General features: G+C 50.2%; 1 non-coding gene across 1 annotated transcript; it reads right to left on the bottom strand.

Moving 5' to 3' along the window:
- Nucleotides 1-12,535: 12,535 nt before the first annotated feature.
- Nucleotides 12,536-12,699, bottom strand: LOC142432874 (U1 spliceosomal RNA). Its single transcript, XR_012780972.1, has one exon. It is a non-coding gene; the product is annotated as a U1 spliceosomal RNA (small nuclear RNA).
- Between the last annotated feature and the right edge of the window lie 4,505 nt (nt 12,700-17,204).

Below are 17,204 nucleotides of genomic sequence, written 5' to 3'. Positions count from 1 at the left end.
TTTTCAGGCAATATGTCCAACGCACTCCATCATTTGGTTTGCTGAAGGCTGGCGCTATGGTCCTTGATGGTGGGTCCAAAGTAACATGAAATCCTCGACAGCTGCATGGTTTTCCTTTCGAAATCGATGTTTGGGCCGCATATGGACCATGCAGCTGCTCCCCCCAGCTCCCCCGAAAGATAGCCTGCTGGACTGCGCGGGTCCTTCCCCCGCCTCTCAAGGCCAGAGCTGGACTGTGCAGCCTGCCTCCAGCGTTCCAGGGAGCTTATCTCTCCGGGCTGGGCCTGTACAGCCCCTCCCCTCAGCGTTCAGGGATGATTTACTCACAGACCACATCCTGGCTCAGACCCTGCAACTGCAGCCCTAGAAGGCCTCCCTTCCCCTTATCCGCATAGACGTCCTTGGCTCAAGCCCTATGTCCCACTGCCTCACTGCCAGACGCGGTTTCCCTGACCTAACTCGTCGGGTCTCAGAACCCTCCGGGCAGCTCAAGATGCCCCCATCCTTCTCTGCTCTCCCTTCCCTCCCGGAAGTTTTTCCCTGCACCAATAAAGTCTTTCTCAACTTCACATTCCTGGCTAAATTCTATCTCTGTTCCACGTCTCCATCTCCAACTTCTCATCTTGGTACTGTATGCATTTTGTTTTATTTATTTTTTAATTGCTGTTGTTTTTCATTTTCTTGTTTTGTGTTTGTCTGGATGGTTGTTGTGGTTCGATTGTTTTTCTTTCTTTTTTTTAGATCATTTTATTGGGGTGCATACAATTCTTATCACAATCCATACATACATCAATTGTGTAAAGCACATTTGTGCATTTGTTGCCCTCATCATTCTCAAAACATTTGCTTTCTACTTTAGCCCTTAATATCTGCTCATTTCCCCTCCCTCCTCACTCCCCCTCCCTCATGAACTCTTCATAATTCATAAATTATTATTTTGTCATATCTTATACTGTCTGACGTCTCCCTTCACCCACTTTTCTGTTGTCCCTCCCCCAGGGAGGAGGTTATATGTAGATCCTTGTAATCGGTTCCCCCTTTCCACCCCACCTTCCCTCCACCCTCCTGGTATCACCACCCTCACCACTGGTCCTGAAGGGATCATCTGTCCCGGATTCCGTGTTTCCAGTTCCTATTTGTACCATGTACATCCTCTGGTCTAGCCAGATTTGTAAGGTAGAATTGGGATCATAATAGCGGGCTGGAAGCATTTAGGAGCTAGAAGAAAGTTGTAGGTTTCATTGTTGCTACATCGCACCCTGACTGGTTCATCTCCTCCCTGCAACCCCTCAGTAAGGGGATGTCAGTTGCCCACAGATGGGCTTTGGATCTCCACTCTGCACTCACCCTGTTATTGTATTAAATGGGCATTCCATGATGCACAACTTCCCGACATGATAGCTGAAGACAAATATGTGCATGAGCAAATGTGGTGGAGAAAGCTGATGGTGCCCGGCTATCAAAAGATATAGCGTCTCTTCTTTCCTCAGGAGCTTGGGGCTCCACAGCTCTCTCATTTGGTCATGTTTGTCTTTGTTGTGGAGGGACAAGGGTCCTTGGCCTGGCCCACCAGGAGCTCCCAAGGTCTTGCAATGTTATGTACTAGTTGTTGATCGCTTGGGACAGGTGGAAGGCAGACAAAAATCAAATAATTCTGCTGACCTTTATAGGCCAGCCCCAGCTGGCTCTGTAAAATCCTCAGTGCTTCTGATGCCATTAATAGGGTGCAAAAAGATAAAAGTTTCAACCAACAGAGTCTGGCTAGTCATGCATTGTTGGCCTTGGAGAAAACGTCAAGGCTGAAGGACCCCAATCAAGTCTCAGGGGAGCCAGGGCATTTTATATGGATGCTCGCATATTTTGGGGTCTTTACATCCATTCAGCAATTTTCAAAGGCCCCGTTGCATCTTCCAGCCAACCTGCATTTGCTCAAACTTACCTCAGCCTCTCGATCACCTCCACTCACCCCGATCCTGTGTCTGGGCCCCACAACTTCACACCCAGCCCAGCAGCACCCCAGGTCTCCAGGTGGGCAAAGCTGGACAGAGTGAGGCAAAATCATTGGTCAGGTCACATCTTTCCCAGTTTCCTTCTAGTGAACGTGCAAACGGGAATGTCCCAGACTCCCTTGCAGCTAGGTTATGAATGAAAATTAAACTTTCACAGACATAAACATTTAGAAGGGAGGGGTGAGGTGTATATCTTCTGCCGGCTACTATGACTTCCTCCTGCAGGGGACCATTGCCAGTTCACAGCCGCTCTGCCAGACAGGGAAAGAGGAGAGAAGACATAAACTGACCCTGTGGGTTTCTGAGACTATAACTCTTTATAGGAATAGAAAGCCTCCTCTTTCTCCCCCACCCAAGAGACGCTGGTGGTTTTGAACCACTGACGTTGAGGTTAGCAAGCCCCATGAGTAACCCACTATGCCACCAGGGCTCGGACACAGCAGTCCACTCAGTTCCTATGATGAGAGATACAGGCGGGAGGAAGCAGTGGGGACAACTTCCTCATCTCCACCTCAGTGCTCTCCTCTCAAGGCCATGCAGACCCGGGACAGAGAGAACTGCCTTTCAGGATTTCCTAGGCTACAAATCGTTATGGGTACAGAAAACCTCGTTTCTCTCCTGTGGAGCGGTGGGCAGTTTCAAACAACAGACCTTGTGGTTAGCAGCCCCACACAGAACCCACAGCACCAACCGGGAATCCTGAGTCCCCACTACAAGGCGTGCTTTTGAAGTCAGCCAGTCAATGATAATCACCTGGTTCCCCATAGTTTCCTAAATGGGGTATCACAGTACAGTCAGGAAACTAGAACCATTTTATATAAACTCAAAACCCAAACTCACTGCCGCTGACTCACAGCGACTCTACAGGACAGGGTGGAACAGCCCCTGTGAGTTTCTGAGATTTGTCTCTCTTGACAGAAGTATGAATCCCAGTCTTTCTCCCATGGAGCGACTGGTGGTTTCAAACTGCTGACCTTGTGGCTCACAACCCCATACATGCCCAGGACACCACCAGGCAGCAAGAGTCTAATTCAGAAAAATCAATTCCGAAGCACACAGGTACTTGAAAGGATAAATGAGCAAATGATCGAGCGAGCGAGATCTCCGAGTAAGAATTAGTCATAGGATAAATAATCCCCTGGTGTTAGGGATGGAAGGACAGAAGGGGAGAGGCCGTCTTGCTAGGACCTGGGATCGTGAAGGAGGGACTCCCACTTGTGGGTTCTCAGACTCTGAGAGTGGATGCTGGGCTCTCTAACGATGCCCTGCAGCTGCCCCTGCTCCCAGTCTGGAGGGAGCGAGTCCCCTGCACCAGAGGCCAGCCTCTTGAGTGGAGGCCTGGACAGCTGAGTCTCACCCCCAGCCCCCGGCCCCCACCCCCCAAGGGTGGTTCTCCAAGCTAGCTCTTGGCTTGCAGTACACTGCACACCCGCTAGTGGCCCATCTCAGAGGGTACAGAGAAGCTAGGGCTGGGATTTCTGTACAAATCGGGAACTTATTCCCTTTAGGAATCAAGTATTGCTTTCTCTAGTCCTGACGGCATTGCTTCAACAGGGCTCTGTGCTGCCAGCTCCCTTTGGGGATTGCCAGAGGGAAAGAAAACCGTTTTGCCTAAATTCACACCTTTTTCCCGGGACAGCCTGAGCCCACTGCCAGATAAGCCCAGAGGTAGAAAGACCCAGTTTCCTCGCCCCAACTCTGATGCAACGTTGCAGGATCGCCCCAGCCCCCGAGCTGTCACAGCATTTGGGGACGTCTCCATTGGGATTATGTCATCACTCGGCGTTCCCTCTGCCCAATCCTTCATCCCTCTCTTCCTTGCCACAGTGCTGATTCCCGGAAGTCCTACCGAATCAATGTCCTCCCTGCTCCTCTCTGTTGGAGATGCTGTCTTTCAGGAACCCTAACGGTGACACGCTGCTGCTGGGCTCTGGGCAATCTGAGCTGGACCTCGGAATAGAGTCTCCCCTTCTCGGGGACTAACACAGATCTGGGGGAAATGCAGCTCGCAAGCGTTCAGCCCCACAGTCACAGAGCACAGACAGGTGAGCTTGGGGGCCGGGGCGGAGCATAAATAATCAGTCCAAGAGGTTTGCTCCTAAATTCAAGAGGCCCACAGTGACTTCCTGGATTCCCACCTCCGCGTTGTTGTGGGTGGAGCCCTGGTGGTACCATGGTTAAATGCTTGAACATTGGCCCTCCCCCCACCCCACCCCGCCAGAGAAGACTGGCAGTCAGCTCCTGTAAAAGATGCATCACCTTGGACACATGTACGGACAGTTCTGTTTCATTCCCTAAGGTTGTTAGGGGCCTGAATCAACTCACCGGCAATGGGTCTGCTTTGGGGATTGGTTACAGTCGATGAGGTGCAGCCAGTATTGTCTTAAGAGTCTTTTCTGGAGGGCAAGCCTACCGCCTTCTGCAGTTAACAGATTCTCATCATTTAACCCCTTTCTGTTCAGCGCAACTCGTGGGGTTTGTGTCTCCTACGAGTGAACCCCGCTTGATACAAATCTCTCTTTGCAAGACACCTCTCGGCTGCTTCGAAGGCGCTTTGCAAAGCCCCTTTGTTAGAATTGAGAAGTCGGACGGATCACCTTGCCTAAGACCACAGGGTGCAGGATACAGAGCTTACTCCTTCCCCTTGGGTATGCGACCTCCTGGAATCAATTCACCTAACCTCGCGGAGCCTCCCTTTCCCGTGAAATAAGAATAGAATAACACCTACCTCGTAAAATTAATTAGTTCGTGCATATAAATCACTGAGAACAATTCTTGGCGCATCGTAAATGCTCAGTGCGTCAGCTGTGATGATGAGCAGCATCATTAGCGTTATCACTGCCTGTCCATGGTCCTGAAAACATCGATGTTAATGGTTTTCTCCAAACACTAAGACCCTGGGGCCTCCTGACCATCTTTCTCAGGAATTCTGAACAAGGAGAGAGAAAGGACAACTGGAGGGAGGGAGGGAGGCAGCAGATAAACAAACAAATAGGCTCTGGGGGTGGGGGAGATCTAGCTACAAAGAGATATTAAGGGAAGGGCAAGAGAAACTTATTTCTACATTGTTTTAAGGGAATAGGGAACTGGTGACAGCAGGGGAGCCTTGATGGCAGGTCAGGTACCCGCTGAACAGCAAACCAGAAGGTTGGCAGTTCAAAGCCATCAGCCACTCCTGTGGAGATGCAGTGCCTCGGAAACCCCATATAGGGTGGCGATGCGTGGGCATCAACTAGAGGGCAGTGGGTTTTGTCTGGGGACATTGTGGTAAAGGCGCTCGACTACTCACCAGAAGCTGCATGGTTCAGCCTCACCAGCTGCTCTGCAGGAGAACGCGGCGGCCATCTGCTTCTACAACGATCTGCAGCCTTGGAGACCGGGAGCATTCCCCTCTGCCTGGTAAGGTCGCTGTGAGTCAGACTCAAAGGGTGAGCAGTGGGGTTGGGTTTGTTGAATAACACCACAACCCGCGATTTGGAGGGCATTTCATAACCACCCACGTAATCGGTGATTTCCATTGGGATCATCAATGGATGCTAAAACCTTTGAGTGCGGTGCTCTGGGGAATAGAACCTCCCCACGGTCTCCAATATCCTCCTCAAATGACTGGTGGCGAATGACAAAGGAGGACAGAAATTATTACAATAGTGAAGTCTTGCAGACTGCACCGCAACCTGACAATGAAACTTCACATCCCCATGGAGGGCACTAGCTGACATCATGTTCCTTCTGACGGGATGCTCTGAGGGAGACGCAAGTTTGACAAGTCCCTTTTGTCCATGGTGTGTCATTTGATTTTAAGTTATGACCACTGGACACTGGACACCCAGGTCAGGTAGCCTAACCTAGTCCGCAAGAACAGTGCTCTACTTGGGTGCCTAGTGACCAGCCATCCAAGGTGCAAACCTGGGTCTCCTCGTATCCGGAGTCAAGGAACGTGAAGGTCATCAAAGACACAATGAAAAATCTAACCCAATGGATTAAGGGACAACCTCAGCCTGCATCACCCAGAGACCGGAGGAACTCGATGGTGCCTGACTGCACTGTCAACTGCTCTGAAACGGACCACCTCAGAAGGTCTTAGATCAAGGGGGAGAAAAATGTGGAACAAAACTTAAGATCATTTTTTTTTTAAGACCAGGCTTATTGGTTAGCCAGAGGCTGGTGGAAGCATCAAGATAATGGCCCTTCATCACCTTTCAGGCTGAGAGGTGAACTCACCCCACTGACTCAATCTCTAGACAAACAGAAGAAAAATCAATAAAGTGAACAATAACACTCCTTGGAATAATCAACATTTGAGATCAAAAGGGCAGCGTTTGCCCAAAGACCAGATTCAGAAGGCAGGAAGGGTTTGAAAAGGAGCCATGGAAATGGGAAACCGCAGAAGGCATGTTCCATTGAGGGGATGGCAGTCGATGGCAGGCAGCAAAAGGTGTATGACTCGTGGAATGGAAAATGGGTTTGCTCTGAAAGCTTCACACAGTTCACACGAAGGAGTGGTTTGGTTTGGTTAATGATGAGAAAACAATCAAAGGAATCCAAGCAGAAATCTGCTACAACATAATCCACTTGGTCGCTTCAGAAAAGTCCAGATCGTGAGGGGCAGGTAGGTAAAAACTCTGAAACTTCACTGCAGAGGAAGGAGACTTGGTGCCGACATCTAAAGGCAATGCACCTCCCTTGATGGAATTAGGACCCGGGTTTTAGAGAGGGAAAAGAAGCAAACACTTTAATGAGCTGATCTATTTAGGGTACAGCTGGGTAAACTTCTAAACAGAGTACATGTTAAATAGCATATTGTTACGCACCATCCCCACCCCCCTCACTCCCTGTAGCGCTGCCAGCTCTGCAGGTCTGTGGCCAGCCTCAGGTGCAACTCTTTGTTCCTCACGATGGGGTTGGTTAAAGTTGTCAAGAGCAAGACCTACTGTAAGAGATGCCAGGTGAAATTTAGAAGACGATGAGAGGGTAAAACACACCACTATATTAGAAAACAATTGACAATCCCAGATAAAAACAAGTACAACACACCTAAATACAGGATGGCAGTTCAGGTAACCAACAGGCCTATCATCTGCCAGGTTGCTTATGCCCATATATAATTGTCTGTGCAGCTTTTAGGCTGACAAGCTCCCCAAGTAGGTTCTGACAGTTGGCTGACCAATTACGCTGCAGCATATTGTACTGGCCTGCTGCTGGCCCATGGGCTTCTTAATAGATTCAGCTTGGACAAGCTTTATGAAGGCCAAGTGGAAGAACTTGGAGAAAAACACGGTGCAGAAAGCACTGATGGGCAACCTGGTGCCTTCACCTGATATCTGGATGCTGGCCTTGCCAGAACTACCATGGAAAACCAAGTGTCTGGGGCTCTGAAGGGGTGTGTAGGTCAGGGTTGACTAGAGAAACAAATCCAGAGACAATCAGAAATGTGTAAGAGAGAACTTTTTTTAAAAAACATTTTATTAGGGACTCATACAACTCTTATCACAATCCATACATATACATACATCAATTGTATAAAGCACATCTGTACATTCTTTGCCCTAATCATTTTCTTTTTTTTTCTCAAAGAGAGAACTTTATATCAAAGAGAAATTGTATATTAAGAAAACATCCCCATAAAAAAAATAAATAAAAATAATTTTAAAAAAATTAAAAAAAAAAAAAAAAAACATCCTAGCCCAGTATAGATCAAGTCCGTAAGTCTGATATTAGCCCATCTGTCCGGTACCAATCTATAAATTCCTCTTCAGACTCACGCAACACATGCAACGATGTCAAATGCAGGAAGATCACAGGCCAGTGAGTGGAAAGTCTTGTGGATCCAGTGGCGGTGGAAGCATCTCAGCGCTGGCAGGGGTCTCCACGTGGCTCCTCCAGCTCCAGGGCCCTAGTGTAGCTCCATGTGTCTTGTCAGCGAGGAATGTCTCACAGGGAGAGTGTGCGTGTCCCGCCTCCAGCAAGCTATTTCTCTCCGTGGCGCCTCCAAATGAGGTCATCACGCTGTGACCAGATTGACAGGCTAAACTCCGCCCCTTCGCAAGTTGACACCAGGTTATGTAAGTACCACAAGGGGGCTGTGGATGGCGACCACTCGTAGTAAGTCGCAGACGGTGTGTGTTACCTAGTGGAAGAGGAGGCAGGCGCTGACAAGATGTCTCCGTACAGAAAGGACAGCACAACTCCTGAAGCTGTTGGTTGAGCACTGCTTGGGGTGCAATGAATTCTCCTTTGTTTCAGCTCCGGGCAAGATCAATCCACACCACTTGTTAATCATTAAAACCTCTATCATCACCTGGTTCAAGTGGGGGCTATCACCTTAAAAACCACTCTCGACCTGGGGCACAGAAACTGTAAGATTTTTCTGGTTCAAAGTAGAGGCCTGGTTGAAGGGGAGGGATGCGCATGCAGCAGGGTAGGGGGGTGGGGGCAGGGGAGCTAGAGGGAACCGCAGGGCTGCAGGCAATAACTCAAGGTCGGTTACCTTTCTTGCTAATTGGGCAGGCAGAGTCCAGAGAGAGCCGAGGTCTGTCAGGAAAGCGGGAGGGGGAAGGAAGGGGGAAGAGGGGCTCCCTGCTAGCAGAGGGTCCAAGGCCCCTGAAAACAAAAATGGAGTTCTTCATGCTAAGCTGGGTCGCGACCCCTTGACGTGGCCGCTTGCTTGGTTCTTCCGGAAAGCAGCTTGAGAGATTTCCCCTTAACACCGGAGGAGTTACCTTGGCCTAATTTTCTATCCTAGAGAGTTAGTTGCTTTTGATTGAGTTAATCGACATTTCTTGGTAAGCTAGAAGCAATTTGTGGCCTGACGCTGTGTTTACCTGGTCCTGGCTGCAGCCTGCCTGTGGCAGGGATGCACCTGGAAGGAATTGGTCAACCCACTATGCAAATGACGTGATTAAAGTCGACCATACAGCTATATCTATGACCATGAAAGGGGACTGGTCAGTTTGTGGCCCTGGTGAGAGGGTCCTGACTTGAAATGAATGAGGAGTTTATGTATCTATGCAGCCAACCCCACAGATTTTTCTAACCGGAAACAAAAAGAAGCAGACAGGAGGAAAGAGAGGAGACGCAGGTGAATGATGACAAAGAACCTCTGAACTTGGATGAAGGCTCTAACCCTGACGGTAGCAGCAGGCCTGGAAGGTGACCCAGCAGCGCAGCTGATGGCAGCGAGGCCCAGGAGGAGGCCTACAGCAGAGTGACAGGTGGCAGCACCAATAGGAGACTTTCCTATGGTGGCTGTGGCAGTTACATAATCTCCTGTCAACTTGCGAAGGAGTGGAGTCTAGCCTATCAGGTCACTGCTTGATGGCCTCATTTGGAGGTGCTAAAGAGATAAATAGCTCGCTGGAGGCCAGACCCACACTCTCTGCTTGGTCTTCCTGCTGACAAGCCACATGGAGCTACGCTGATGGAGCCAGAGCCCTGGAGCTGAAGGAGCCACGTGGAGATGCTTCCACCACCACTGGATCCACAAGACTTTCCACCCACTGGCCTGTGATCTTCCTGCACTCGGTGTCACTGCATGTGTTGCATGAAGGAGAATGTATAGATTGGTATCAGACATATGGGCTAATAGGTTTAAGGATGATCTGGACTGGGCTGGGATGTTCTCTTAATGTGCAATTACAGTTTTATAGAAAGCTCTTTCTTATACACATATGAGTGTCTATGAGCTTGTTTCTTTAGTCAACCCAGACTGACACAGTGGCCAAAAGGGTCCCTAGGTGGCCAAGAGGAGCTGAGAGAGCCACCCTGCACTACATCTCAAGTCACAGCCGTTCCTTCCTTCAGCAATCACGGGGTTGTAAGGATTGTCTGGGAGTTCTGTGTGGCCCTTGAAGTGTCTTATCAAACCCAGAAGAGAAACAGAGAGTGCCGGGGGGCCGAGGCTGGTAAGAAGGTATACCTGGCCCCACTTCATGGGAATCAGATTTTAGCCGATCCTAGTCATTCTCCGTCCCAAACCAAGCTGAACAGGGTGGTACTTCCTTGCTGTCTTGATTTGCATCTCTCATGACGAATGATCATGCACCCCGTTTCACAGGTTTGTTGCTGCTTGTGTCAGTCTGGGTACTTTAGAGAAACAAATCCACAGAAACTCATGTATAAGAGACAGTTTTATATAAAGGGTAAGTGCACCTCAAGAAATCATCCCTATCCAGTGCTGCCCAAGCCCACAAGTCCAACATTAACCCATATGTCTGACACCAATCCACAAAGTCCTCCTCCATCTCACAAAACACACACAATGATGCCGACTGCAGGAGGAAAGCTGAAGTCAGTGAACGTGTGAGCATCCCAGCGCTGGCAGGGGTCTCCACACGGCTGCTCCAGCACCCAGGGCTGCATCGGGGCAGGTCCATGTGGCTTCTCCTCAGGGATGTCTTGCAGGAAGTCAGCCTTGCCAGCTGAAGCAGGGAACTGGCTAAGGCAGCTGCACCCTGGTCTGACCATCACAAAGCAAGAGATCCACGAACTCCAAAGGCGAGGCTCACCGAGCCATTTATACCTCCACCCTTCAATTAACCCCACATGCGTTTATCCACCAGGTTGGCACAATAAACTACCTCACTGCTTCAATACCCTCTTTGATGAAGTGTCTTTTGATGTCGTTTGCCCATTTTTAAATTGTGTTGTCTTTTTGCTGATCAGCTGACATTTTCGGTGCATTTTCGATAGGACACCCCGGTCAAAGACGCAGTTTCTGAAGACTGTCCCCCCGTCTGCAGGGTGTGTAGGTATGCTTTGGATAAAGTCTTTCGGGAGCATCGCATTGGCTGTTTATGTAGCCTCGGTCTCTAGCTTGTTTTCTGCTGCTCATGCATTTATGGTTGAGTTTGAGCGTCTATATTTTTTAAAAGCAGTACCCATAGGTTTGCGGCTCCTGGTCCGTTCAGTTCTAACATGTAGGTCCTTGGTCTGTGATTTCGTCGGCTTTTGGGTAGGTTGTGAGAGAGAGAGGCCAGAGGCTGGGGCAGCTGCAGCAGAGGGGCCCTGGTCCGACCACACGGGACCACGCAGTGGAGAGAAGAGCACATCCAACTGGCACAGGAGTCTCTGTGGTACCGGGGAAGACAGCCCTTTTCTTTCCCAGTGTCCCTCTAACGCCCTCTACTGGCCAGACTGCGCAGCTTTGTGGCTCAACTCGTTGCCCTCAAATGGATTCTGACTCATAGCGACTCTGTAGGACGGAATAGAACTGCCCCTGTGGATTGCTGAGACTGAACATTTCACCAGCTTAGACCACCTCATCTTCCTCCTGCAGAGCAGCTGCCAGTTTCAAACTGCTGAGCTTGTGGTTAGCGGCCCAACACCTAACCCTCGACGCCACCTGGGCTCCTTTATCCGTAGGGTGAGAGCCATCCTTCTTGAGGTAGAAGGCAAAGAACTCAGACTCCTGGACGACTTCGCACCTAAGAAATATCACTGTAGACACATGGCATGCGTCCACCAATCAGAGACACCCACGTGAGCTAGGGTTCAAGAGTGGACCGTCATTCCAAGAGGAATGAACACATGTGTGTGTTAAAGGGGGGGTGAGTAAAAGAAAAATGGTTTTCACACCAAAGGATAAGACTTTAAAGACTACTAGGCTTGGGGGGAAGAGGAGAAGGGGAGAAGGGAGGTACAAAGGAAGGGTAGGGAAAGAAAAGACAAGTGGGGCTTAGGCCAGGTTGACTAGAGAAACAAATTCCAGTGACACTCACATAGGTGTAAGAGAGGGCTTTATATCAAGAGGTAATTATATATCAGTCAGACATCTTAGCCTCGTCCAGATCAAGTCCATAAGTCTGATACTAGTCCATAAGTTCCTCACGCAGTCACAAGCAACGATGCTGAATGCAGGAAGATCACTGGCCGGTGGCTGCAAAGTCCCATGGATCCAACAGCGGTGGATGCATTTCCGGGGCTCTCGCAGGTCTCAGCATAGTTCACACTGGCTTGTCAACAGGAAGGTGAAGGCAGAGAGAGAAAGGAAGTTCCCAGGATCCTCCTGATGAGAAAACAGTGCCCATCAGGAGGTACCATCAGGTTAATTGACATTCGAGACTCCACCCATGTCTTCTTACGGGTGCCAGGTTGGCACAAAAAAATGTAACTATCACAGGGGCTTAATGGATACCGTCACCGATTTGATGAGACGGGATGGGCAACTACACAGAGTGTGTTTTTCTTTGTGTGTATTATACACCACAAAAAAGGGGGAAATAAATAAGCATATATAAGCAAATAAACAAAGTTTGTCTGTTTAGAGAGAGAAGAGTCCCAGTCTTACAAACCCTCCGGACGCCTTGCCCTGCAGATGGAAGCACTGGTCTCAGTCACAAGGGAAGGAGGGAAGGAAAACAGAGCTAACCTTGGCTTCCCTTGTGACGTCCAAGTTCATCTCCAGCAACAACAGCCAGGAAAAGTCCTGCAAATGAAGGAAGTCAAATGTACGAAGCCCTGTACGTGGGAAGCTTCACAAATTTCATGGGGAAAATGGAATTCAAAGTACTTTAAAATAATTTTTTTTACAGGGGAGAGCGCGAACGCAGTCCCCCATTACCACAAATCATGCGGTCAAGTTTCCCACATTTGGGGAGATCGCAGGGGTCAGCACATCCAGAGTGCAATGGGTGAGCCTCGCCCTGGGAAAACCACCTTCGTGATCAAGTTATCTCCCCTGCCAGGTAAGTATTCAAAGCACTTTTCTTTTTTTTTTTTTAATTAACATTTTATTAGGGACTCATACAACTCTTATCACAATCCATACATACATCAGTTGTATAAAGCAAATCCGTACATGCTCAAAGCACTTTTCTACCAATTGTTTGAAGCTCCCTTATAGGGTAGGATGCCATTGATACAAAACATCCAGAATAAGTAAACCCACGGAAGGAACAGAGCAGATCCGTGATGACGTAGAGCCCAGTCGGGGAGGAGGCGGGAGGAAAAGGCAGGTGACAGCTGAAGGGTATGGAATTCTAATGAAAACACTCTAAAATGGATGAGCTCCTGGGAAGACAGCAATTCAAGTGGATCGCCTCTCCCCTTGAAATGGGTGGATTAGGTGGTATGTGGATGATGTCTCACTAAAGCCGTGGTTGGTGAGTGGTGTCCAGTCTCTTCTGACTCATAGTGGCCACCAGGATGAAGCACTGCCCGGTCATGCGATGTTCTCACCACCTCTGAGCCCCCCGTTGCAGTAACTGTCGATCCAGACCTTGGAGGGGGGGGGTCTTCCTTTGTGTCTCTGACGCTCTTCTTCACCAAGCCTGATGTGCTCCTCCCGGGCAGGGCTGGTCCTTCCTGAGAACGTGTCCAGAGTTCAAGCCTCACCCTCCTCATGTCGCAGGAGCGACATGGCTCTACTTCTTCCCAAACAGGCGTGTTGGTTGGTTCTTTGGACAGCCCACCGCACCTCCTGTCTCCTTCGCCAGCGCCATCAAGCCCTCGTCACTTCTAGGGAGTGGAAAAGCCACTCGTGGGCAGGTCACAGAGAGCTCTGTGAAGCAGGGCAGGGAGGTAGGTTTTGATTTGGAATGAAATGGGAGCAATCAGGGGAGGGAGACCCCTTTAGCTGTGTGTTCGAAACAGACTGGGGCAGGTGGGGTCGGGGAGACCAGAGAGGGGGCAGCTGTGATGGGAATCCAAGCAGGAGGTGACCCTGGACAGGATCAGGATGGAGGCCATGAAGGGAGTCCAAGCAGGAGGTGACCCTGGACAGGACCAGGATGGAGGACATGAAGGGAGTCCAAGCAGGAGGTGGCCCTGGACCAGGATGGAAGCCATGAAGGGAGTCCAAGCAGGAGGTGACCCTGGACCAGGATGGAGGCCATGAAGGGAGTCCAAGCAGGAGGTGACCCTGGACAGGACCAGGATGGAGGACATGAAGGGAGTCCAAGCAGGAGGTGACCCTGGACAGGACCAGGATGGAGGACATGAAGGGAGTCCAAGCAGGAGGTGACCCTGGACCAGGATGGAGGACATGAAGGGAGTCCAAGCAGGAGGTGACCCTAGACAAGACCAGGATGGAGGACATGAAGGCCATGAGAAGTGGACGGGTGTGCAAACCCTTAGAAAGTGCAGCCAATAGGATGTGTTGGGTCAATGACAGTGGACTGTGTTAGGGGCAGGGGAAGAGGGGCCAGGTTGACTCGCTGGTTCCATCATTTGAAACCAGAAGAAGAAGACCCCCTTACTGCACCCGGCCTTCCCACGTCTGAATGATCCGGAGCAGGACGCCCGGGGCACGTGTTCTGAAGCACAGTTAGCACTTGCAAATGTGAACTCTTGTCATTAGCTATTAGGGGATGGAGATGCATTATATGTATGTAGCATGGGGTGGATCAGTGGTTCTCAAGCTGTGGGTCACGACCCCTTTGGGGGGGGGTCGAACGACCCTTTCACAGGCGTCACCCGATTCATAACAGTAGCAAAATGACAGTGATGAAGAAGCCACGAAAATATTTTTCTGGTTGTGGGGGGGGGGCGGTCACCACAGCATAAGGAACTGTAGGAAAGGGTCGAGCCATTAGGAAGGTTGAGAACCACTTGGGTAGATGATGTATTATGGGGTTTTTCAAATCCATCCTCTTCTTTCTGTGAGCCCCCAAGCACTCCATGTACCCCATACAGTTATCAGGAGTTTCCACCACGCCCCAATATCTTCAAGCACACCTCTCTCCTGACTCTTCACCCTCCCCATCCCCAGAAACTGGAAATGATGTAGTAGCTTCCTCTCACCAACCAACCCAGGAGCTTCAAGAATTTGCCAACTCAGGGATCCATGTCTCCCTGACTCAGGCTTCTGGCTCTAGCCTCCTTTCAGTTTCTCTTTCACATCTAGGCTCTCATTCATCCCGCCCCGGGCTTCCCCTGCCCTGCCCTGCCCTGCCCCTGGCGGCAGATTCCAAACTCAGGTTTATGTGTCTGGTTTCCTCACATCAGTTGGGATTTTCTCCTCTGACCACTTCAGAGATTCCCAAAACCTTGCCTATGTTAGAGCATGCAAGAAGCACTGGAAATGTGCCATTCATTGCGATCGGTCCCCCCTTTTCCCCTCTTCCCCCCACTTCCCCCTACCCTGTTGGTATCACTATTCCCACCTGGTCCTGGGTTCCTTGTGTCATGAGCTCTATCTCATGTCTATACGTATGTACACATTCCAGTCCAGTCCAGAATGGGAAGCAGCCCTGGGGTCATGATAGTGAGGGGTGAGGAAGCCTCAAGGAACCAGAGGTATACTGTGTGATCCATAGGTGTGCTGTACTGCACCCTGATTGGCTCATCCTTCCCTGCAACCCCTCTATGGGGGGATGTTCCATTGTCTACAAATGGGATTTGGGTCTCTGCTCTGACACGCACCCCCCTCATTCTCACCAATGTATTTTTGTTAGTTTGTTGTTTGTTATGAATTTTCTGATGGCTGTTTCCCAGGGTGCTTATCTGTTAATAGCTGGGCACCATCTCCGCTGTCTTCACCACATTTGATTATGCACCCGTCTTGTCTTCAGCAATAGTGTCTGGGGCGGGGGGGGGGGGAGGGTGGACATCACAAAATGCCATTTTGTTAGAACAGAATATCAGAACCCAGAGGGGAAGGGAGATAGTGGTTGGTGTGAGATATGAAAATAACAGCAATCTATAATCTGTCTAGGGGCCACGAGGGTGGGGGAGGAGGGAGGGGTAAAGAAGAGGAGCTGATCCCAAGGGCTCGATTGAACGTAAATGTCTAGAAAAGAACGATGGCGACATTAGGTACAAGCATGCCTGATGCAACTGACGTATGGATTGTAGCGCGGGTTGTAAGCGCCCCCAATAAAATGATCCTTAAACAATAAAAGCAAAAGAAGAAGCAGCAGCAGCCCTGGAAAGACCCTCAAACTTCGACAGGCATCAGAATTCATTGGAGAATTCATTCACACACAAAAATAGATGTCTGGGTAATCGGCCCAGAATTTCGGAGTCAGCACATCAGATGCATCCCTGGGTGAGGCAGGGGGGCTGGTCCAAGTGCCACACTGCAAGAACCAATGACCTGGACCAGGAAGGACTAACATTTCAAAGGATCCAGAGAGCCACCGTTCTGGCCTGGCCTGGGAGAGCATTAGAAAGGCAGACCCCCCACCCCAGCCCATCCTAGACTCGCCCAATCAAAGCTGTACCTTTAAAGTAGACACCCAGGTGGTTCCTGCGATGACGGAGAGGTGATGGGCTGAAACCCAACTCTGCCCGTTAGGAACTGAGATTTGGAGGAAATGGCCCTTTGTCTCGGGAGCCCGGTTTCCTCATCTGCAACAGGAGCGTAATCGCAGTACACATCCCCAAAGACTGGAGTGTGGATTGAATGCGCCGACGTAAGGGCACCAGAGCCTGGTGCAAGGAACTCTGCTGGCACTGTGAGGCAGAGCTTGGACTGCTAACTGCACCATCAAGGGTTCAAATCCACCAGCTGCTCTGCCGGAGAAAAGGGGGACTGGTCTGCACCAGCGAGACTGACCATCTCAGAAACTCTGGCAGGTCACCATGAGCCAAAACTCAACTGGAAGACGGTACAGTGGCCCGGGTTCCACAGAGCCTGGGTGGAAGATGCTCCTAATAAACGCTGACTGTGTTGGGTGTTGTTGGCTCCCCAGGGACTGCTAAATATGTAACCAGGACTGAGAACCACTGTACAAGCCTAAAACTGCACAGCCATGTCCCACCCCCACCCCGGGAGATAGCCAGATCTCCATACAAAGGTCCAAGAAAGACTGGCATGGGGACGCAGACAGTGGTGACGCCCTGGAAACGGAGATCCAACCAGCGAGCAAAGGGTGAGCATAGAGTCGTGCAGAGAGAGAAGGAGGAAGAATGGCAAGACTGGAGGAAGTCAAGCTCCCTCTCTTGATCAGTCTGTCTGTCCAGCACCCACCCACTACCTCAACCCCTGCTCTCTCCACTCCTTCTCCCATCTCATGGTCCTACCCTGTCCTTCCCCTTCTGTCTATCCTCCAACAGATAGGACAGCGATTCTCAACTGGTGGGTGGGTCATGACCTTTTTTTATTGGGGGGGTTCATGACCCTTTCACAGGGGTCCCCTAAGACCATCAGAAAACACATCTTTCCAAAGGTCTTAGAAACCCAAACACCGCTCCTCCATCTGTCGCCAGGCGGGTCTGCCCACATGCAGCTACACCCCCCTACGAGTACCCGGCGTG

The sequence above is a fragment of the Tenrec ecaudatus genome, chromosome 18 (assembly GCF_050624435.1).
Source record: "Tenrec ecaudatus isolate mTenEca1 chromosome 18, mTenEca1.hap1, whole genome shotgun sequence".
NCBI lineage: Eukaryota > Metazoa > Chordata > Mammalia > Afrosoricida > Tenrecidae > Tenrec > Tenrec ecaudatus.
Note: the sequence above shows the minus strand (reverse complement) of the source record. Positions and strands in the feature narration are given on the sequence as shown.